This window comes from Oncorhynchus tshawytscha, linkage group LG12, assembly GCF_018296145.1.
Source record: "Oncorhynchus tshawytscha isolate Ot180627B linkage group LG12, Otsh_v2.0, whole genome shotgun sequence".
NCBI lineage: Eukaryota > Metazoa > Chordata > Actinopteri > Salmoniformes > Salmonidae > Oncorhynchus > Oncorhynchus tshawytscha.
The window spans coordinates 14,470,184-14,495,649 of record NC_056440.1 but is presented as its reverse complement, the minus strand read 5'-3'; positions in this window follow the sequence as shown (position 1 = coordinate 14,495,649).

Genomic DNA, 25,466 nt, shown 5'->3' with positions numbered 1-25,466 from the left:
AGAGCTGTTGGCTGGGGTTGGGGAAGCCAGGTGGAAAGCATGGCCAGCCGTGGAGAAATGCTTTTTGAAATTCTCGATTACCATGGATTTATCAGTGGTGACAGTGTGTCCTAGTCTCAGCGGGCACCTGGGAGCTACTTTTATTCTCCATGGTACTCTTATTCTCCAGTGTCCCAAAGCTTGCTGGAATTCGTGCTGCAGGATGCAAATTTCTGTTTGAAAAAGCTAGCCTTTTCTTTCCTAACTGACTGTGTGTATTGGTTCTTGGCTCCCCTAAAAAGTTGCATATCGCTTGGACTATTCGAAGCTAGTGCATTATGCCACTGGGTGTCATTGTGCTGGTCAATGACAGTCAAGTCTGGAGTGAACCAAGGGCTATATCTGTTCTTAGTTCTACATTTTTTGAAAGGGGCATGCTAATTTAAGATGGTGAGGAAAGCACTTTTAAAGAACAACCGGGCATCCTCTACTGACGGGATGAGGTCAGTATCCTTACAGGATACCCGGGCCAGGTCAATTAGAAAGGCCTGCTCGCAGAAGTGTTTTAGGGAGCATTTGACAGTGATGAAGGGTGGTCATTTGACGACAGACTCATAACGGACGCAGGCAATGAGGCAGTGATCGCTGAGATCCTGGTTGGAAACAGCAGAGGTGTATTTAAAGGGCAAATTGGTCAGGATGATATCTATGAGGGTGCCCGTGTTTACGGATTTGGGGTTGTACATGGTATGTTCCTTGATGATTTGTGTGAGATTGAGGGCATCTATCTTTTTTTAAGCATATCCCAATTTAGGTCACCTAGCAGTACGAACTCTGACGATAGACAGGGGGCAATCAATTCACATATGGTGTCCAGGGCACGGCTGGGAGCTGAGGGGGGTCTATAACAAGCGGCAACAGTGAGGGACTTATTTCTGGAGAGAATGATCTTTAAAAGAAGAAGCTCAAACTGTTTGAGCATAGACCTGGGATAGTATGACAGAACTCTGCAGGCTCTCTCTACAGTAGATTGCAATTCCGCCCCCTTTAGCAGTTCCGCCCCGTTTCTGTCTTGATGGAAAATGTTGTAGTTGGGGATGGAAATTTCTGAATTTTTGGTGGCCTTCCTAAGCCAGTTGTAACAGATGTCGTCTGGAGAAAGAGAGGAGGACCAAGGTGGAGCGTGGTAAGTGTTCATGTCTTTTTAATAAACAAACTGAACACTGGAACAAAACAATAAACGATGTGAACAAAACGAAACAGTACCTTGTGGCCCAAACACTCACACGGAAACAAACACCCACAAACCAAAAATGAAACCCAGGCTACCTAAGTATGATTCTCAATCAGGGACAACAATTGTCAGATGACTCTGATTGAGAACCATACTAGGCCGAACTCAAAAACCAACATAGAAAAACAAACATAGACTGCCCACCCCAACTCACGCCCTGACCATACTAAAGCAAAGACAAAAACAAAGGAACTAAGGTCAGAACGTGACACCAGTATTCAGACACGGCTAGGACTTCAGGATTAGCGGAGTGTGCTAAAGCAGTGAATAAAGCAAACTGAGGGAGGAGGCTTCTGATGTTAAAATGTATGAACCCAAGGTAGGAATCAACATGGTAGGGATAAAACACAGCAAACAAAGGACATAGAAGGCATTTTTTAATGGTTATCCTTGGCATGAAAAGCCTACATTATTATGCATTTTATTTGTTAATTAAGATACGCAAGATTTTTGTTATATATACAGGACCCGTCAAAAGTTTGGATATACCTACTCATTCCAGGGTTTTCTTTATGTTTTCTATGTTTTACAATGTAGAATAATAGTAAAAACAGCTGTGCCATATAGACTGCAAAATAGTTTTCAATGTACCAATTCCATGGTGCAGCGGTCTAAGGCACTGCATCTCAGCGCAAGAGTCACTACAGTCCCTGGTTTGAATCCAGGCTGTATCACATCCGGCTGTGATTGGGAGTCCCGTAGGTCGGCGCACAATTGGCCCAGCATCGTCTGGGTTTGGCCGGGGTAGGCCGTCATTGTAAATAAGAATTTGTTCTTAACTGACTTGGCTAGTTAAATAAATAAAGTATTATTAGTAACAAAAATGGATTCAAAACTTTAAACTTTTTAATTATTTCACAATAAACCAATAACCAATAAAATGTTACAGTAGGTATATTTATGATAGGCACTGTATTTTGGGGGACCAGCTCGGGCTTGTATCCCTAGTTAAAACTTCTTAGGGCTGCAATCCAGTTAACGGGATGATATGACAACAGCCAGTGAAAGTGCTGGGCGCCATATTCAAGACAACAGAAATCTCATAATTAACATCCCTCAAACATACATGTATCTTATACCGTTTTAAAAGGTAATCTTGTTGATAATTCCACCACAGTGTCCGATTTCAAGTAGGCTTTACAGCGAAAGCACCACAAACAATTATATTAGGTGACCACCAACTCACAGAAAAACCCAGCCATTTTTCCAGCCAAAGAGAGGAGTCACAAAAAGCACAAAAAGAGATAAAATGAATCACTAACCTTTGATGAGCTTCATCAGATGACACTCATAGGACTTCATGTTACACAATACATGTATGTTCTGTTTGATAAAGTTCATATTTATATTTAAAAAATCTGAGTTTACATTGGCGCGTTACGTTCACTAGTTCCAAAAACATATGGTGATATTGCAGAGAGCCACATCATTTTACAGAAATACTCATCATAAATGTAGATGATAATACAGGTTATAAGGGCCTCCCGGGTGGCAATGTACTGCAGCGCCAGCTGCGCCACCAGAGACTCTGGGTTCGTGCCCAGGCTCTGTCGTAACCGGCCGCAACCGGGAGGTCCGTGGGGCGACGCACAATTGGCCTAGCGTCGTCCGGGTTAGGGAGGGTTTGGCTGATAGGGAAATCCTTGTCTCATCGTGCACCAGCGGCTCCTGTGGCGGGCCGGGCGCAGTGCACACTAACCAAGGTTGCCAGGTGCACAGTGTTTCCTCCGACACATTGGTGCAGCTGGCTTCCCAGTTGGATGGTGCTGTGTTCTTCTCAGGTTTTTGCCTGCCATATGCGTTCTGTTATACTTACAGACATCATTCAAACAGTTTTAGAAACGTCAGAGTGTTTTATATCCGATACTAATAATACTATGCATATACTAGCAACTGGGACTGAGGAGCAGGCCGTTTACTCTGGGCACCTCTGGGCACCTTTCATCCAAGCTACTCAATACTGCCCTTGCAGCCATAAGAAGTTTTAAGACAGATGGGAGAAAAAAAAAACATTTCTCTTCACCTCGCTTCAATTCAAAAGTTGCAAATTGAAACTCATTCTTCAAAATGCCATTTTGTTATCAAATTTCCCCCTGTATTAATTGTACTACTGGTAGAGAGGAGAAGAGAAGACAGGAGAGAATTAGAAGAGAGGAGAGGAGGAGAGGAGAGAACAGAGGAGGAGAGGAGGAGAAGAGAGGAGAGGAGAGGAGAGAGAAGGATAAGAGAGAGCAGAGGAGGAGAGAGGAGGAGAGGAGGAGAGGATAGGAGAGAGGAGGAGAAGAGTGCAGAGTAGAGGAGGAGAGAGGAGAGAGGAGGAGAAGAGAGATCAGAGGAGAGGAGGAGAGAGGAGAGGAGAGAGGAGAGGAGAGAGGAGAAGAGAGAGCAGAGGAGGAGAGGAGAGGAGGAGAGTTCCAGGACTACAGTGACAGATACTCAGGTTCACAACGCTGCAAGCACCACACACAGGCTTTCTCTGCTTTCAATATACATCAGGGGGTTATTCTTTAATGCAATAGGATTATAGTGACTTTCGCAGTAATGGCCTGACAGGGTGGCGATAAGAGCAATAAAGGAGGGTTTTCTTTTGAAATCACGACAGATGTTTATTATCAGTGGCGTATGAAAGAGAGAAAACAATATCACACTAAAAAACACATTTCCGCTGTGCTTCCAAAACAAGTCTTCCTGTTGTTAAAACAAAATACAATCCAAAATGCATTAAGTGGGATCATGAACTGATTACCAGCAAGAGGAATATCTTGTCTTCTTATAAATAAATAAATAAAGTTTTCTGAAAAAAGGAAGCTTCCACATGAGCTATAGCAATGTTTCAGTCTGTGTGGAAGTTAAGCAGACCTCTTCAACTCTGGTTTAGGATTTCAGACACGCCTCCACTGTCTATGCCAGTGGTTCTGAGTGTTTCACTTGAGGGCCTGCTTAACGGTGTGACGCAGAAGGGCAGACAAAGCCTAAACTGTCTGAGCAAGCCAACACACACACAGAGACAGAGACACCCACAGTTTTTAAAATGCAAAAGCATGATATAACTGGTTAGCATGAGAGATCTAAATAACCCTTTCTGACTAAAACAGCATATTTTGACTAGAGCTGTCCCCCCTGACACACACACCACCATTAAATTCACAAGGATTTGATGTCAACTTAGAATTAAAATCTCTGAACTTTCAGGGAACTCTAAAGCTGGGAATTAGGCAACAATCTGGTTAAAAGTAGTACACTGTATAGGAAATAGAGTCCCATTTGGGATTCCCTCTTCATATCATATTTGACACAGGTAAAAAATACACTTTGATCTACAATAATTACAGCAGTGCATCTTTATAGACCAATGGAATACAACTCTGAAAGTTAACAAATACTGACACCAGCAATCTACTATATGGCTAAATGTCAATTTAGATGTTTCGATCGTAATAAAGCCAAAACTTACACAAATATAACAATTGATGCAGAATGACTGTTCTGTGGCTCGGTGGGTTATTGTGTGGGTCTTTGCCTGATGGTGCCTGCTATGCTGCCAGACATATTTATCATAGAGGATAAGCAGTATTGTTTCTGACCAGTATGGCTTTAATAATTTTGAGCCAAAAGGATGTTTTACAGTAAAACCTGGGCAGAGCCTCTCTTATCCACTTCAGTGTAACCAGCCTTAGAGAGAGAGGGAAAGGGGAGAGAGAGAGACGGTGATTCCCAAACCAGCCCCTCGCCCCTACCAACTCACTCAGAGGGCCCTCCGTTGTTGTCACGATCGTTTAGAGATGGATTGGACCAAGGTGCAGTATGGTAGGTGTACATCTTTATTTTATTTAAATGACAGCAAAAAAATAAATGCAAAATGAACGTAAAGCTACATGCAGTGCAGAAAGCAACTAAACACAAACAAGATCCCACAATCTAAAGGTGGAAAAAAGGCTGCCTAAGTATGATCCCCAATCAGAGGCAAAGATAGACAGCTGCCTCTGATTGGGAACCATACCCGGCCAACAAAGAAATAGAAAAACTAGAATGCCCACCCAAATCACACCCCGACCTAACCAAATGAGAAATAAAAAGGCTCTCTAAGGTCAGGGCGTGACAGTTGTCACATGTTGCTGACAAAACTCAGAGGATGACTTCCAGAGAGTGGCGAGGGGATCAATAAACCCATCAATTTCAGGACACACTTTAAAATAATAAAAGGAGCATCAAATTCAAGTAAACAAATCCTCGTCCTTTCGCAAGATATAAACCTCAGTAAAAATTAAACATTTAATTTGGGAGGTATTTCATCTTTTATGTGTTAAGTGTACAAAACATTCTAGCCTCTACCTTTTTCCAGTACAAATCATCTATTCCATTCTGCACTCCTTTTCTGTCTCCATCTATCCATCCCTTTCCCCTATCTCTTAATCTCCCTCGCTAACCCTACTGCTCCTTGCACTCCTCAACATAAACATCACACTTTACAGCTTTCACCTCTCCTCCTCCTCTCTTCATCCTCCAACTCTCCTTCTCCTCTTCATCCTCCACCTCTCCTTCTCCTCTCTTCATCCTCCACCTCTCCTTCTCCTCTTCATCCTCCACCTCTCCTTCTCCTCTCTTCGTCCTCCACCTCTCCTTCTCCTCTTCGTCCTCCACCTCTCCTTCTCCTCTCTTCATCCTCCACCTCTCCTTCTCCTCTTCGTCCTCCACCTCTCCTTCTCCTCATCATACTCCACCAGTGCCTTCAATCCCTTACCCCTGTCTGATCAAATAAAATACAATTTGACCTCCAGGCTCTCCTCCCAAACTCCACATAAAGACCATTCCTAGCATCCTGACGTCCTATTTTCACTGTTTTTCGTCTGTATCCTTCTCTGGGTCCCAGGGATAGACTTCTCTCTCTCACTATGTTTCCACTTCACAGAACCCCAGTTAGACCTTCTTCTGATGGCTGCAGCAGCCTCTGTTTGTGTGTGTGAGTGTTTGTGGGCACTCTCTAATAGCCAGAGTGGTGGAGGTGGAACCTCTTCCCACACACACACTAATGGGCAGCTCTGAGGTTTTAAACGCAGTAGTACAGCCAGTAGCCAAAGACACACAGGTTCTCACTTCTTGGCATAAAGTAAAGGTGTTGGCTAGACAGTTGCTGGACCTGGGTTCAACTCCAGGTTGGGCGTACTCCCTAAGTTCCTTAAAACATACTTCCGTGGTTGGTTTCATTGACTCTCACCTTAAACTGCCCCGATTTCAGCTACAACTTACAAGACCGTTGGAGAGGATCATCTTGAGAAACGTGAGGTGTAGAATCACTGATCTACAAATAGTATTCTCTGCCAAATAATAGGCTTCATCCAATTAACATTTGTGGCGTTACGCCTGCTATGGCTTAGGTGATCCACCCCACCAAACACACACGCACAACCAGACATTATTTGATTGATTGAAGGCCACAGGTGTCAATTAAAGAACATTTCCTAGAATGTTCTACCTGCAGCAAACCAAGTGGATAATTCAGGAAATACCACAAAAAACAGTGAAAACAACTGGCCCTAACCATGTGACATAATGCTGTGAGACCTGGGGTGCATGTATCAAGGGTCTCAGAATAGAAGTGCTGATCTAGGACCCGGTTCCCCCTGGCCATGTAATCGTATTCATTACGATGTAAAAGGAAAACCGGATCCTAAATAAGCACCCCTACTTTGAGGTGCTTGATACATACAGCTCCTTGCAGCGGTTTCATGTGATAAATTATGACAAAGCCAGTGAAATTGAGAGGTTAAGATCAAAAGGTGAGCTATAGTATGAATAATAACAGTAAGTCATGTTTTCTATTCTCCATAGGTCCAATCTTAACCTCAGATAAGATGCTACATTTCAGCTTTCCTGCAAGTCTGCCATTGACTTCAATGCATGATTTGTTTTAGTTTTAGGTTTTAGTTCCACGCTCGTATTAAACGCTTGAAAAGTCTGAAACACATTTTTCCTGATGGACTGTGTCCATCCCCCACACTGCCAATTAAATACTAGACTATATTTGAATTGTGTGTCGGGCCTACTGGAAGTTTAAAGTGATAGGCTGTGTAGTTGGAGCTGTGTGTACAGTTCAATGGTTGGCGATAACTAGCTATATAAATTCAAACTGCACGAAAGCCTTTGATCACAAACACTATCTTCTTAGACCCACAGCTACTTGTGGTTATTTGCAGCTCAGTTGGTAGAGCATGGTGCTTGTAACGGCAGGATAGTGAGTTAGATTCCCAGACCAATACGAACACATTTATGGACGCATGACTAAGTCGCTTAAGATAAAAGTGTCCACTAAATGGCATATATTATATGGGTCTACAATACGAGAGATAAGCAGGTATTAAAAGGTAATAAATTATGTTGATTTATTAATTAAAATGTCCTCTTCGTGCTTTATTTGAATGTGGAAAACTCCCCCTGAACACACTAAGGCCCAATTCTTCAAATCAAATCAAATTGTATTGGTCACATACACATGATAAGCAGATGTTATTGCGAGTGTAACGACATGCTTGTGCTTCTAGTTCCGAAGGTGCCGCAGTATCTAACAAGTAAGATCTAACAATTCCACAACAAAACCTAATGTCTAACAAATTCCACAAAAAACTTTATACACACAATCTAGTAAAGGAATGGGATAAGAATGTTTAAGTATAAAATATACGGATGAGCAGTGACAGAGCGGCTAAGATGCAATAGATAGTAAAGAATAGATAGTGAAGGACACAGTATACATTATATACATATAAGATGAGTAATGCAAGATATGTAAACATTCTTAAAGTGGCATTATTAAAGTGACAAGTGACAAGTGCATTTATTAAAGTGGCCAATGATATCAAGTCTGTAGGTAGGCAGCCGCCTCTCTGTGCTAGCGGTGGCTGTTAAGGCCCAGTTCTGATGTCTATCTGTCAGACTGAACACACTAAGGTCCAGTTCTGATGTCTATCTGTCAGACTGAACACATTAAGGTCCAGTTCTGATGTCTATCTGTCGGACTGAACACACTAAGGGCCAGTTCTAACATAAACCTGTCAGACTGTACACACTAAGGCCCAGTTCTGATGTCTATCTGTCAGACTGAACACACTAAGGCCCAGTTCTAACATCTATCTGTCAGACTGAACACATTAAGGCCCAGTTCTAACATCTATCTGTCAGACTGAACACACTAAGGCCCAGTTCTAACATCTATCTGTCAGACTGAACACACTAAGGCCCAGTTCTAACATCTATCGGTCAGACTGAACACATTAAGGCCCAGTTCTGATGTCTATCTGTCAGACTGAACACACTAAGGCCCAGTTCTAACATCTATCGGTCAGACTGAACACATTAAGGTCCAGTTCTGATGTCTATCTGTCAGACTGAACACATTAAGGTCCAGTTCTGATGTCTATCTGTCAGACTGAACACACTAAGGCCCAGTTCTAACATCTACCTGTCAGACTGAACACACTAAGGCCCAGCTAACATAAAGTTCTAACATCTAACATCTATCTGTCAGACTGAACACACTAAGGCCCAGTTCTAACATCTACCTGTCAGACTAAGGTCCAGTTCTGATGTCTATCTGTCAGACTGAACACACTAAGGCCCAGTTCTAACATCTACCTGTCAGACTGAACACACTAAGGCCCAGTTCTAACATCTATCTGTCAGACTGAACACACTAAGGCCCAGTTCTAACATCTACCTGTCAGACTGAACACTCTAAGGCCCAGTTCTAACATCTATCTGTCAGACTGAACACACTAAGGCCCAGTTCTAACATCTATCTGTCAGACTGAACACACTAAGGCCCAGTTCTGATGTCTATCTGACAGACTGAACACACTAAGGTCCAGTTCTGATGTCTATCTGTCCGACTGAACACACCAAGGCCCAGTTCTAACATCTACCTGTCAGACTGAACACTCTAAGGCCCAGTTCTAACATCTATCTGTCAGACTGAACACATTAAGGCCAAGTTCTGATGTCTATCTGTCAGACTGAACTCACTAAGGCCCAATTTTTACATCTACCTGTCAGACTGAACACACTAAGGCCCAGTTCTAACATCTATCTGTCAGACTGAACACATTAAGGCCCAGTTCTAACATCTATCTGTCAGACTGAACACACTAAGGCCCAGTTCTGATGTCTATCTGTCAGACTGAACACATTAAGGTCCAGTTCTGATGTCTATCTGTCAGACTGAACACACTAAGGTCCAGTTCTAACATCTACCTGTCAGACTGAACACACTAAGGCCCAGTTCTAACGTATTTCTGTCAGACTGAACACGCTAAGGCCCAGTTCTGATGTCTATCTGTCAGACTGAACACACTAAGGTCCAGTTCTGATGTCTATCTGTCAGACTGAACACACTAAGGCCCAGTTCTGATGTCTATCTGTCAGACTGAACACACTAAGGTCCAGTTCTGATGTCTATCTGTCAGACTGAACACACTAAGGCCCAGTTCTAACATCTACCTGTCAGACTGAACACACTAAGGCCCAGTTCTAACATCTATCTGTCAGACTGAACACACTAAGGCCCAGTTCTGATGTCTATCTGTCAGACTGAACACACTAAGGTCCAGTTCTGATGTCTATCTGTCAGACTGAACACACTAAGGCCCAGTTCTAACATCTACCTGTCAGACTGAACACACTAAGGCACAGTTCTAACATCTACCTGTCAGACTGAACACTCTAAGGCCCAGTTCTAACATCTATCTGTCAGACTGAACACATTAAGGCCAAGTTCTGATGTCTATCTGCCAGACTGAACTCACTAAGGCCCAATTTTTACATCTAGCTGTCAGACTGAACACACTAAGGCCCAGTTCTAACATCTATCTGTCAGACTGAACACATTAAGGCCCAGTTCTAACATCTATCGGTCAGACTGAACACATTAAGGCCCAGTTCTAACATCTATCTGTCAGACTGAACACACTAAGGCCCAGTTCTGATGTCTATCTGTCAGACTGAACACACTAAGGTCCAGTTCTGATGTCTATCTGTCAGACTGAACACATTAAGGTCCAGTTCTGATGTCTATCTTTCAGACTGAACACACTAAGGCCCAGTTCTGACAGCTGCATAGTTACAACTGCATCATATTCAGTACAGGGTGCTGCAATGTTGATTAACTGTTTAAAAAACAAAACATGTTTTAATTGCTCAGCTACAATACTGTACTATACAGTACATTACAGTGCAGTAAAGAAAATAACAACACGGTAAGGTACAGTATATTGTACTGTACTGAACTACACTCTAATTTACTGTACTATATACTACTGTACTGTACTATACAGTACATTACAGTGCAGTAAAGAAAATAACAACACGGTAAGGTACAGTATATTGTACTGTACTGAACTACACTCTAATTTACTGTACTATATACTACTGTACTCTACTCTACTGCACTGTACTGCACACTACTCTACCCTGCTCTGCTGTGCTGTATTGTACTGCACTGTACTGAACTCTACCCCGCTCTGCTGTGCTGTATTGTACTGCACTGTACTCTACTGTACTGAACTCTACCCTGCTCTGCTGTGCTGTATTGTACTGCACTGTACTGAACTGTACCTCACTGTACTGAACTCTACCCTGCTCTGCTGTGCTGTATTGTATTGCACTGTACTGCACTGTACTGAACTCTGCCCTGCTCTGCTGTGCTGTATTGTACTGCACTGTACTGCACTGTACCTCACTGTACTGAACTCTACCCTGCTCTGCTGTGTTGTATTGTACTGCACTGTACTCTACTGTACTGAACTATACCCTGCTCTGCTGTGCTGTATTGTATTGCACTGTACTCTACTGTACTGAACTGTACCCTGCTCTGCTGTGCTGTATTGTACTGCACTCTACTGCACTGTACTGAACTCTACCCTGCTCTGCTGTGCTGTATTGTACTGCACTGTACTGCACTGTACTGAACTCTACCCTGCTCTGCTGTGCTGTATTGTACTGCACTCTACTGCACTGTACTGAACTCTACCCTGCTCTGCTGTGCTGTATTGTACTGCACTGTACTCTACTGTACTAAACTCTACCCTGCTCTGCTGTGCTGTATTGTACTGCACTGTACTGCACTGTACCTCACTGTACTGAACTCTACCCTGCTCTGCTGTGCTGTATTGTACTGCACTCTACTGCACTGTACTGAACTCTACCCTGCTCTGCTGTGCTGTATTGTACTGCACTCTACTGCACTGTACTGAACTCTACCCTGCTCTGCTGTGCTGTATTGTACTGCACTCTACTGCACTGTACTGAACTCTACCCTGCTCTGCTGTGCTGTATTGTACTGCACTCTACTGCACTGTACTGAACTCTACCCTGCTCTGCTGTGCTGTATTGTACTGCACTCTACTGCACTGTACTGAACTCTACCCTGCTCTGCTGTGCTGTATTGTACTGCACTGTACTCTACTGTACTAAACTCTACCCTGCTCTGCTGTGCTGTATTGTACTGCACTCTACTGCACTGTACTAAACTATACCCCGCTCTGCTGTGCTGTGTTGTACTGCACTGTACTGCACTGTACTGAACTCTACCCTGCTCTGCTGTGCTGTATTGTACTTCACTCTACTCTACTGTACTGAACTCTACCCTGCTCTATTGTGCTGTATTGTACTGTACTGTACTGTACTGTACTCTACTGTACTGAACTATACCCTGCTCTGCTGTGCTGTGTTGTACTGCACTGTACTGCACTGTACTGAACTCTACCCTGCTCTGCTGTGCTGTATTGTACTGCACTGTACTCTACTGTACTGAACTCTACCCTGCTCTATTGTGCTGTATTGTACTGCACTGTACTCTACTGTACTGAACTATACCCTGCTCTGCTGTGCTGTATTGTACTGTACTGTACTCTACTGTACTGAACTCTACCCTGCTCTGCTGTGCTGTATTGTACTGTACTGTACTCTACCCTGCTCTGCTGTGCTGTATTGTACTGCACTGTACTCTACTGTACTGAACTCTGCCCTGCTCTGCTGTGCCGTGCTATGATGTCCAAACATGTGAAACATGAGGAGAATGCCATTGATTCTTTCTGCAGACATCGTGGAATCTTAATTCGGAGCAGATTTTCAACAGAGCTTTTGGAAAATGTGGTCTCATAAAAACCTGAGGGAGGTTTTACCTTTAATTCTGTTACCAAAGATTGCATCTGCAGAGTTGTTCCACTAAAATAGTTTTTGTAATTTTTCAGTGACCATTGTGCATAGAGTTGTATGGTTTGTTAAACTTTGAAATCAATGGTTTTTGTTTGGTGTAAAAACTGAGCATAATTCTGTTACTGTGGAATTACTGCCCCTGATTTGTCTTTACCTCCAACATGCTCCAGGGTGCATTTCCTTCCAGACCCATGAGATCTACTAGAAATGACAAGTCTGGAGGAGCCAGGAGGAGGTGGGGCTATGACCCAGTTAGGAAGCTTGCCACTGGGGAGCGGGAAGGACTGTGACAGCCAAGCTCCAACTCTCTTACAGTAAATAGACACACACAAGCTAAAACACTGACGGCAAACACACAGATGGGCCAGCAAAAATTACACCAACTGCACATCAGTCGAAAGACAGATTAACACACAAATACTGAACATAAATATAAACGCAACATGCAACATTTTCAAAGATTTTACTGAGTTACAGTTCATTTAAGGAAATCAGTCAAATAAAATCATTAGGCCCTAATCTATGGCTATCACTTGACTGGGAATATAGATATGTATATGTTGGTCACAGATATCTTTAATCCTTTGCTGAAGAAAAGTCCATTGGGTCATAAGAACTTTTTCTTAAACATATTTCCTTTCTCACATTTTGAAGTTAGGTTCATGACCCTAAATGAGGAAAATTTATTTAATTTCACGGAGAAAAAGAGAGGTTAACCTGTATTTTAGACAACTCAAAAGTGGAGATGGGTCAAATTGACCCGCAACATAATAGGAGGTTTAAAAAAAAAGGTAGGGGCGTGGATCAGAAAACCAGTCCGTATCTGTTGTGTCCACCACTTGCTTCATGCAGCGTGAAACATCTCCTTCACATTGAGTTGATCAGGCTGTTGATCGTGACATGTGGAATGTTGTCCCAGTCCTCTTCAATGGCTGTGGGAAGTTGCTGGATATTGGCCACTATGGGGTACTCTGTTCACAACGATGGCATCAGCAAACCTCTCGCCCACACAGAGCCATACACACTGTCTGCAATCTGCCCGGTACTCTTGAAACTTGATTTATCCGTGAAGAGCATACTTATCCAGCGTGACAGTGGCCATCGAAGGTGAGCATTTGCCCACTGAAGCCAGTTACGACAAAGAACTGCAGTCAGATTAAGACCCTGGTGAGGATGACGAGCACGCAGATGAGCTTCACTGAGACGGTTTTTGACAGTTTGTGCAGAAATTCTTTGGTTGTGTTAACCCACTGTTTCATCAGCTCTCCTGGTGGCTGGTATCAGGTGAAGGAGCCGGATGTGGAGGTCCTGGGCTGGCGTGGTTACACGTGGTCTGCAGTTGTGAGACCAGTTGGACGTACTGATAAATTCTCTAAAACAACGTTGGAGGGGGCTTATGGCAGAGAAATGAACATTTAATTCTCTGGCAACAGCTCTGGTGGACATTCCTGCACCCTAAAACATCTGTGTCATTGTCAAATCAAATCAAATTTATTTATATAGCCCTTCGTACATCAGCTGATATCTCAAAGTGCTGTACAGACACCCAGCCTAAAACCCCAAACAGCAAGCAATGCAGGTGTAGAAGCACGGTGGCTAGGAAAAACTCCCTAGAAAGGCCAAAACCTAGGAAGAAACCTAGAGAGGAACCAGGCTATGTGGGGTGGCTGTGCCGGGTGGAGATTATAACAGAACATGGCCAAGATGTTCAAATGTTCATAAATGATCAGCATGTTCGAATAATAAGAAGGCAGAACAGTTGAAACTGGAGCAGCAGCACGGCCAGGTGGACTGGGGACAGCAAGGAGTCATCATGTCAGGTAATCCTGGGGCATGGTCCTAGGGCTCAAGTCCTCCTCCGAGAGAGAAGGAGAGAATTAGAGAATGCACACTTAGATTCTCACAGGACACCGAATAGGACAGGAGAAGTACTCCAGATATAACAAACTGACCCTAGCCCCCCGACACATAAACTACTGCAGCATAAATACTGGAGGCTGAGACAGGAGGGGTCAGGAGACACTGTGGACCCATCCGAGGACACCCCCGGACAGGGCCAAACAGGAAGGATATAACCCCACCCACTTTGCCAAAGCACAGCCCCCACACCAATAGAGGGATATCTTCAACCACCAACTTACCATCCTGAGACAGGGCCGAGTATAGCCCACAAAGATCTCCGCCATGGCACAACCAAAGGGGGGTGCCAACCCAGACAGGATGACCACATCAGTGAATCAACCCACTCAGGTGACGCACCCCTTCCAGGGACGGCATGAGAGAGCCCCAGTAAGCCAGTGACTCAGCCCCTGTAATAGGGTTAGAGGCAGAGAATCCCAGTGGAAAGAGGGGAACTGGCCAGGCAGAGACAGCAAGGGCGGTTCGTTGCTCCAGAGCCTTTCCGTTCACCTTCCCACTACTGAGCCAGACTACACTCAATCATATGACCCACTGAAGAGATGAGTCTTCAGTAAAGTTTGTAAGTTTGTTTTACTCACTGCTCTAGCACACTCTGCTAACCCTGATGTCCTTGCTGTGTCTGAATCCTGGCTCAGGAAGGCCACCAAAAATTCAGAGATTTCCATACCCAACTATAACATCTTCTGTCAAGATAGAACTGCTAAAGGGGGAGGAGTTGCAGTCTACTGCAGAGATAGCCTGCAAAGTAATGTCATACTTTCCAGGTCCATACCCAAACAGTTCGAACTACTAATTTTGAAAATTACTCTCTCCAGAAATAAGTCTCTCACTGTTGCCGCCTGCTACCGACCCCCCTCAGCTCCCAGCTGTGCCCTGGACACCATTTGTGAATTGATTGCCCCCCATCTAGCCTCAGAGTTTGTTCTGTTAGGTGACCTAAACTGGGATATGCTTAACACCCCGCCAGTCCTACAATCTAAGCTAGATGCCCTCAATCTCACACAAATCATCAAGGAACCCACCAGGTACAACCCTAACTCTGTAAAAAAGGGCACCCTCATAGACGTCATCCTGACCAACTGGCCCTCCAAATACACCTCCGCTGTCTTCAACCAGGATCTCAGCGATCACTGCCTCATTGCCTGCATCCGCTACGGAGCCGCAGTCAAACGACCACCCCTCATCACTGTCAAACGCTCCCTAAAACACTTCTGTGAGCAGGCCTTTCTAATTGACCTGGCCCGGGTATCCTGGAAGGACATTGACCTCATCCCGTCAGTTGAGGATGCCTGGTCATTCTTTAAAAGTAACTTCCTTACCATTCTAGATAAGCATGCTCCGTTCAAAAAATGCAGAACTAAGAACAGATACAGTCCTTGGTTCACCCCAGACCTGACTGCCCTCGACCAGCACAAAAACATCCTGTGGCGGACTGCAATAGCATCGAATAGTCCCCGGGATATGCAACTGTTCAGGGAAGTCCGGAACCAATACACGCAGTCAGTCAGGAAAGCTAAGGCCAGCTTCTTCAGGCAGAAGTTTGCATCCTGTAGCTCCAACTCCAAAAAGTTCTGGGACACTGTGAAGTCCATGGAGAACAAGAGCACCTCCTCCCAGCTGCCCACTGCACTGAGGCTAGGTAACACGGTCACCACCGATAAATCCATGATTATGGAAAACTTCAATAAGCATTTCTCAACGGCTGGCCATGTCTTCCGCCTGGCTACTCCAACCTCGGCCAACAGCTCTGCCCCCCCGGCAGCTCCTCGCCCAAGCCTCTCCAGGTTCTCCTTTACCCAAATCCAGATAGCAGATGTTCTGAAAGAGCTGCAAAACCTGGACCCGTACAAATCAGCTGGGCTTGAGAATCTGGACCCCCTATTTCTGAAACTTTCCGCCGCCATTGTCGCAACCCCTATTACCAGCCTGTTCAACCTCTCTTTCATATCGTCTGAGATCCCCAAGGATTGGAAAGCTGCCGCAGTCATCCCCCTCTTCAAAGGGGGAGACACCCTGGACCCAAACTGTTACAGACCTATATCCATCCTGCCCTGCCTATCTAAGGTCTTCGAAAGCCAAGTCAACAAACAGGTCACTGACCATCTCGAATCCCACCGTACCTTCTCCGCTGTGCAATCTGGTTTCCGAGCCGGTCACGGGTGCACCTCAGCAACACTCAAGGTACTAAACGATATCATAACCGCCATCGATAAAAAACAGTACTGTGCAGCCGTCTTCATTGACCTTGCCAAGGCTTTCGACTCTGTCAATCACCATATTCTTATCGGCAGACTCAGTAGCCTCGGTTTTTCGTATGACTGCCTTGCCTGGTTCACCAATTACTTTGCAGACAGAGTTCAGTGTGTCAAATCGGAGGGCATGCTGTCCGGTCCTCTGGCAGTCTCTATGGGGGTGCCACAGGGTTCAATTCTCGGGGTTCAATACTCTTTTCTCTGTATATATCAATGACGTTGCTCTTGCTGCGGGCGATTCCCTGATCCACCTCTACGCAGACGACACCATTCTATATACTTTCGGCCCGTCATTGGACACTGTGCTATCTAACCTCCAAACAAGCTTCAATGCCATACAACACTCCTTCCGTGGCCTCCAACTGCTCTTAAACGCTAGTAAAACCAAATGCATGCTTTTCAACCGATCGCTGCCTGCACCCGCATGCCCGACTAGCATCACCACCCTGGATGGTTCCGACCTTGAATATGTGGACATCTATAAGTACCTAGGTGTCTGGCTAGACTGCAAACTCTCCTTCCAGACTCATATCAAACACCTCCAATCGAAAATCAAATCAAGAGTCGGCTTTCTATTCCGCAACAAAGCCTCCTTCACTCACGCCGCCAAGCTTACCCTAGTAAAACTGACTATCCTTCCGATCCTCGACTTCGGCGATGTCATGTCAACAAAATGGCTTCCAACACTCTACTCAGCAAACTGGATGCAGTCTATCACAGTGCCATCCGTTTTGTCACTAAAGCACCTTATACCACCCACCACTGCGACCTGTATGCTCTGGTCGGCTGGCCCTCGTTACATATTCGTCGCCAGACCCACTGGCTCCAGGTCATCTACAAGTCCATGCTAGGTAAAGCTCCGCCTTATCTCTGCTCACTGGTCACGATGGCAACACCCATCCGTAGCACGCGCTCCAGCAGGTGTATCTCACTAATCATCCCTAAAGCCAACACCTCATTTGGCCGCCTTTCGTTCCAGTACTCTGCTGCCTGTGACTGGAACGAATTGCAAAAATCGCTGAAGTTGGAGACTTTTATCTCCCTCACCAACTTCAAACATCAGCTATCTGAGCAGCTAACCAGGTAGGCTAGTTGAGAACAAGTTCTCATTTGCAACTGCGACCTGTCCAATATAAAGCATAGCAGTGTGAACAGACAACACAGAGTTACACATGGAGTAAACAATTAACAAGTCAATAACACAGTAGAAAAAAAGGGGAGTCTATATACAATGTGTGCAAAAGGCATGATGACGTAGGCGAATAATTACAATTTTGCAGATTAACACTGGAGTGATAAATGATCAGATGGTCATGTACAGGTAGAGATATTGGTGTGCAAAAGAGCAGAAAAGTAAATAAATAAAAACAGTATGGGGATGAGGTAGGTGAAAATGGGTGGGCTATTTACCAATAGACTATGTACAGCTGCAGCGATCGGTTAGCTGCTCAGATAGCTGATGTTTGAAGTTGGTGAGGGAGATAAAAGTCTCCAACTTCAGCGATTTTTGCAGTTCGTTCCAGTCACAGGCAGCAGAGTACTGGAACGAAAGGCGGACAAATGAGGTGTTGGCTTTAGGGATGATCAGTGAGATACACCTGCTGGAGCGCGTGCTACGGATGGGTGTTGCCATCGTGACCAGTGAACTGAGATAATGTTAGCTCCTGATCTGACTATGCCATATGGCTGTGGGCAACACTAGTTAATTTAGTATAGTTTATAGTATGAAGAATGCAATTGAACAAAGCTGAATAAAATAGAAAGGATATCACTACACGTGCGACTGTTCCATTAGCGGGAAACATCATTATCAGAAGCTACCACAAATGTGATTATGCATGTAATGCTATTATTATAAAGGTGCATTTTTAAGGTGAAAATGACCTTCCCCACACTTGAAACCCACGATCTGCTTATATATGCAAGTTAGGCTCTACACCCCTTGTAAAGCGAATTAAGGTGCTTAATTTTAAGAAGTTCTTTGGCTACTTTTGTGATACAAACCTTATCAAAACATATAGGCCTATGGGCTTGGCTATATGAGGTGTGCGACTATGATTCAAAGAAGTCACACAAATATGGCATTGTTTCTTGTCTTATGCTGGGCATCATTTACAAGTGATAATATATAATTCACAAGTGATAGGCCAATATTGTTACCCGTCAGACTATTCTTGATTTAATCTTGTATTTACATGTAGTAAATATTATGTGTGAAATTTGTTTTGATTTAGAATGTACCATTGTCATGCACCTCTCGAAACAAGGCTAGGAGATAAATACATGTAATCTATGCACTAAAATGGGGAATGTAGGACGCTTTACCCCTGGTTCATTTTCATGCCAGCCAGGTAGGCTATACTACTGTTGTAAAGAGAAGCAATGTGCTTAATATTTGGAAAGTTGAGAAATAAATATATTAGGCCTTGCCTATAGAAAGCTGATGGGATCCTCCTCTTTTTAATAGAGGCCATCAAAACTCTGTTTTCTCAAACAATTGCATAGCCAATAGAAATGTTGCGCAACATGAGATCATGGGTTCTCATGAAGTGTTTGATTAGATTTTCAATAAGCTTTTTGTACGCATGGGAAATGTCTGGGATCTTTTATTTCAGCTCATGAAACATGGGACCAACACTTTACATGTTACGTTTATATTATATCAGATGAGTGAATCAAATCCAATCTTATTTGATTCCTACATTCATAGCAGTTACCCTGCGCTAAACACCCAAAAGCCATACACAATTGTTTCCAGCAGTGGCATGCCTGAACAGTAAATATAAATCAAACAGGCAAAATGGCGTCTGAACTAAACTAACCAAGCGCCCCACTTTGTCACTCCACATTCCACATTCTGATTCCAGCACTCTGCTCTATCATCTGTCACTCAGGATCCCTCCTCTACTCCATCTTCCACTCTTTGTCCATCACCCACTGCCATTGCTACTAGTCTATTCTTCACTCTCCTCTTTTCGTTCATCTCTTCCCTCACCTCCTCTCCCCATTCCGTATGCTTTCCTTCTAAATGTGCTACCCCTCGGGCCTTCCATTGATGATTTTCTGTCTTCTTCAATCCCTTCTTTTTTCTCTCTGTTTTTTTCTCTGTCCACCACCCATCATCAATGCTCTCTCCATCTTGCTCAAAGTGCTGTTCAGTGTCTATGTCTGGAGTTTTTGTATCTTGGAATATGTATGTTTGTGAGAGACATTTCTGGGACTATGTGTGTATCTGGTCTCTGTATGTGTATTTGTGAGAGACAGAAAGTGGGTATTTTGGTTGGATAATGGCCTAGCTCTGAGTCGCTGGATAATAGCCTAGCTCTGAGTCGCTAGATAATAGCCTAGCTCTGAGTCGCTGGATAATAGCCTAGCTCTGAGTCGCTGGATAATAGCCTAGCTCTGAGTCGCTGGATAATAGCATAGCTCTGAGTCGCTGGATAATAGCCTAGCTCTGAGTCGCTGGATAATAGCATAGCTCTGAGTCGCTGGATAATAGCCTAGCTCTGAGTCGCTAGATAATAGCCTAGCTCTGAGTCGCTGGATAATAGCCTAGCTCTGAGTCGCTGGATAATAGCCTAGCTCTGAGTCGCTGGATAATAGCCTAGCTCTGAGTCGCTGGATAATAGCCTAGCTCTGAATCACAAGATAATAGCCTAGCTCCGAGTCGCTAGATAATAGCCTAGCTCTGAGTCGCTAGATAATAGCCTAGCTCTGAGTCGCTGGATAATAGCCTAGATCTGAGTCGCTGGATAATAGCCTAGCTCTGAGTTGTTGGATAACAGCCAGGCTCTGAGTCATTGGATAACAACCTAGCTCTGAGTCACTGGATAACAGCCAGGCTCTGAGTCATTGGATATCAGCCAAGATCTGAGTCATTACAGCCAGGCTCTGAGTCATTGGCACCTTAATTGGGTTGGATGGGCTCGTGTTATTGGCTGGAGCGGAATGAGTGGAATGGTATCAAGTACATCAAACACAAAACAAAATCTAAATAAAGGTTGGTTTAAAATGCCTAAATAAATGTTGGTTTAAAATGCCTAAATAAAGGTTGGTTTAAAATGCCTGAATAAAGGATGGTTTAAAATGCCTAAATAAAGGTTGTCAATAGGTTTAGCTTCCTAAGAATCTTCCTGCATGTTTATGGACCAAGAGAGCTGAAGATCTGCTCATGTGTGTGTATGCATGTTCTCACTAGAGGTCGATTGATTATGATTTTTCAGCACCAATAAGGATTATTGGAGGACCAAAAAAAGCTGATACCGATTAATCGGCCAATTTTTATATATATATATTTGTAATAATGACAATTACAGCAATACTGAATGAACACTTATTTTAACTTAGACTTAATTATAATATAATAACACACAGAAATACGAGCCTTAGGTCATTAATATTGTCCAATCCGGAAACTATCATTTTGATAGTGAAATATGGAACAGTTCCGTATTTTATCTAACGGGTGTCATTCCTAAGTCTAAATATTGCTGTTACATTGCACAACCTTCAATGTTATGTCATAATTATGTACAATTCTGGCAAATTAATTATGGGCTTTGTTAGGAAGAAATGGTCTTCACACAGTTCACAACGAGCCAGGCAGCCCAAACTGCTGCATATTTCCTGACTCTGCTTGCACAGAATGCAAGAGAAGTGACACGGATTTGACCTGTTCACCGGACGTGCTACTTGTCCCAGACCTGCTGTTTTCAACTCTCTAGAGGCAGCAGGAGCAGTAGAGTTACTCTTAATGATCGGCTATGAAAAGCCAACTGACCTTTACTCCCGAGGTGCTGACTTGTTGCACCCTCAACAACTACTGTGATTATTATTATTTGACCATGCTGGTCATTTATGAACATTTGAACATCTTGGCCATGTTCTGTTATAATCTCCACCCGGCACAGCCAGAAGAGGACTGGCCACCCGCCTTGTTCCTCTCTAGGTTTCTTCCTAGGTTTTGGCCTTTCTAGGGAGTTTTTTCTAGCCACCGTGCTTCTACACCTGCATTGCTTGCTGTTTGGGGTTTTAGGCTGGGTTTCTGTACAGCACTTTGAGATAACAGCTGATGTAAGAAGGGCTATATAAATACATTTGATTTGATTTGACAATTTCCCTAGTTAAAAGAAATTCATGTTAGCAGGCAATATTAACTAAATATGGAGGTTTAAAAATATATACTTGTGTATTGATTTTAAGAAAGGCATTGATGCTTATGGTTAGGTACACATTGCACAGTGCTTTTTTTGCGAATGTGCTTGTTAAAACATCACCTGTTTGGTCGATGATAAATTAACAGGCACCACATCGTTTATATGCAACGCAGGACATGCTAGTTAAACTAGTAATATCATCAACCATGTGAAGTTAAGTAGTGATTATGTTAAGATGGATTGTTTTTTATAAGATAAGTTTAATGCTAGCTAGCAACTTACCTTGGCTCCTTGCTGCACTCACGTAACAGGTAGTTAGCCTGCCACGCAGTCTCCTCATGGAGTGCAATGTAATCTGCCATAATCGATAAGCGATTGTTATGAAAACTTCAAATCAAATCATCAAATCAAATTTTATTTGTCACATACACATGGTTAGCAGATGTTAAGTGTAGCGAAATGCTTGTACTTCTAGTTCCGACAATGCAGTAATAACCAACAAGTAATCTAACTAACAATTCCAAAACTACTGTCTTATACACAGTGTAAGGGGATAAATTATGTACATAAGGATATATGAATGAGTGATGGTACAGAGCAGCATAGGCAAGATACAGTAGATGGTATCGAGTACAGTATATACATATGAGATGAGTATGTAAACAGAGTGGCATAGTTAAAGTGGCTAGTGATACATGTATTACACAAGGATGCAGTCGATGATATAGAGTACAGTATATACGTATGCATATGAGATGAATAATGTAGGGGTAAGTAACATTACATAAGGTAGCATTGTTTAAAGTGGCTAGTGATATATTTACATCATTTCCAATTCAATTCCCATTATTAAAGTGGCTGGAGTTGAGTCAGTGTCAGTGTCAGTGTGTTGGCAGCAGCCACTCAATGTTAGTGGTGGCTATTTAACAGTCTGATGGCCTTGAGATAGAAGCTGTTTTTCAGTCTCTCGGTCCCAGCTTTGATGCACCTGTACTGACCTCGCCTTCTGGATGATAGCGGGGTGAACAGGTAGTAGCTCGGGTGGTTGATGTCCTTGATGATCTTTATGGCCTTCCTGTAACATCGGGAGGTGTAGGTGTCCTGGAGGGCAGGTAGTTTGCCCCCGGTGATGCGTTGTGCAGACCTCACTACCCTCTGGAGAGCCTTACGGTTGAGGGCGGAGCAGTTGCCGTACCAGGCGGTGATACAGCCCGCCAGGATGCTCTCAATTGTGCATCTGTAGAAGTTTGTGAGTGCTTTTGGTGACAAGCCGAATTTCTTCAGCCTCCTGAGGTTGAAGAGGCGCTGCTGCGCCTTCTTCACGATGCTGTCTGTGTGAGTGGACCAATTCAGTTTGTCTGTGATGTGTATGCCGAGGAACTTAAAACTTGCTACCCTCTCCACTACTGTTCCATCGATGTGGATAGGGGGGTGTTCCCTCTGCTGTTTCCTGAAGTCCACAATCATCTCCTTAGTTTTGTTGACGTTGAGTGTGAGGTTATTTTCCTGACACCACACTCCGAGGGCCATCACCTCCTCCCTGTAGGCCGTCTCGTCGTTATTGGTAATCCAGCCTACCACTGTTGTGTCGTCCGCAAACTTGATGATTGAGTTGGAGGCGTGCGTGGCCACGCAGTCGTGGGTGAACAGGGAGTACATGAGAGGGCTCAGAACGCACCCTTGTGGGGCCCCAGTGTTGAAGATCAGCGGGGAGGAGATGTTGTTGCCTACCCTCACCACCTGGGGGCGGCCCGTCAGGAAGTCCAGTACCCAGTTGCACAGGGCGGGGTCGAGACCCAGGGTCTCGAGCTTGATGACGAGCTTGGAGGGTACTATGGTGTTGAATGCCGAGCTGTAGTTGATGAACAGCATTCTCACATAGGTATTCCTCTTGTCCAGATGGGTTAGGGCAGTGTGCAGTGTGGTTGAGATTGCATCTTCTGTGGACCTATTTGGGCGGTAAGCAAATTGGAGTGGGTCTAGGGTGTCAGGTAGGGTGGAGGTGATATGGTCCTTGACTAGTCTCTCAAAGCACTTCATGATGACGGAACTTGAAATCGGCCCTAATTAATCGGCCATTCCGATTAAGCGGTCGACTTCTAGTTCTCATTTCTCAAACTATGTGCAGATTTGAGTCAATGTGCATCGTTCTTTTCATCTTTTTCCTACCCTTACCCTCCTGGTTAGATATTATTCACATTTATGGATTGGTATCAAATGTCATCGCCATTGAGATAGTTATGATAGTAGCAATAAACAGCAGCCAGCAAGTGATATGAGCGATTGAGAGAGATGTGAAAGGAAGAGAGTTACAGCCTTGCTCTATCCAATCGTAGAAGTAGGATCAACTTAAGACCCGTCCATGTCTTGACAGATAGCTGAACTAGCCAATTGAGTTCTTCCAAAATTCATCCTGTCAGGTGAGTTGTTTAGAGATGCATTCTTACAGCTGAGAAAAAACAACATTCATATCACGGAAAATGACAAAAAATACTACCTTCATAAGCAACCGTGATCACAAATCATGATATTACGTTGGGCCCATTGGAATTAGATGCATTAGACCAATAGATGGTATTTTATATTGTCAATCTAACAGCAGTGCCTATATGCTTCTATGCAAATGTTGACAGATCTGGCAAAATAAGCTCAATACCTCAATGCTTGCACACACTCCTGTTGAATATGCGTTCACGTATTGTGAGTAGGCCTATGCCATCCTAGTTTATACGCTATCCCATTTCAGGTAGCCTAGAGGTTAGAGCGTTGGACTAGTGTTTTGGCCAAGTAGCGGCACCTATTACTTCACTGCTGAAGGGGGGCCTGGTGCGTTTACGGTGGTCGGCCGAAGCAGATGGAGCTTTCAACCAGTTGAATGCGTTGTTTACTGACGCGCCCGTGTTGGCGCATCCGGACCCTTCGTTAGCGTTCATAGTGGAGGTGGATGCGTCCGAGGCTGGGGTTGGAGCCGTGCTGCCACAGCGCTCGGGCACGCCACCGAAGCTCCGCCCCTGCGCTTTCTTTTCTAAGAAGCTGGGTCCGGCGGAGCGGAACTATGATGTGGGGGACTGGGAGTTGCTAGCTATAGTAAAAGCCCTGAAGGTGTGGAGACACTGTCTTGAGGGAGCTAAGCACCCTTTCCACATCTGGACTGACCACCACAATCTGGAGTATATCCGGGCAGCGAGGAAACTGAATCCGCGTCAGGCTAGGTGGGCCATTTTCTTTACCTGATTTAGATTTACGATCTCTTATAGACCAGGTTCCCTCAACACTAAGGCCGACGCGCTGTCCCGTCTCTATGACACTGAGGACCGGTCCATCGATCCTACTCCCATCCTTTCAGCTTCTAGGCTGGTGGCTCCGGTGGTATGGGAGGTGGACGCGGACATCGAGCGAGCGTTGCGGTTGGAACCTGCGCCTTCACAGTGTCCGACCGGTCTCAGGTACGTGCCGCTTGGTGTCCGTGATCAATTGATTCGGTGGGCTCACACACTACCTTCTTCAGGTCATCCGGGGAATGCGAGGACAGTGCGGGGTCTTAGGGGGAAATACTGGTGGCCCACCTTAGCCAAGGACGTGAGGCTCTATGTCTCCTTCTGTTCGGTGTGCGCCCAGAAGTTACAGCCCCTCCCGGTTCCACAACGGACCTGGTCTCAT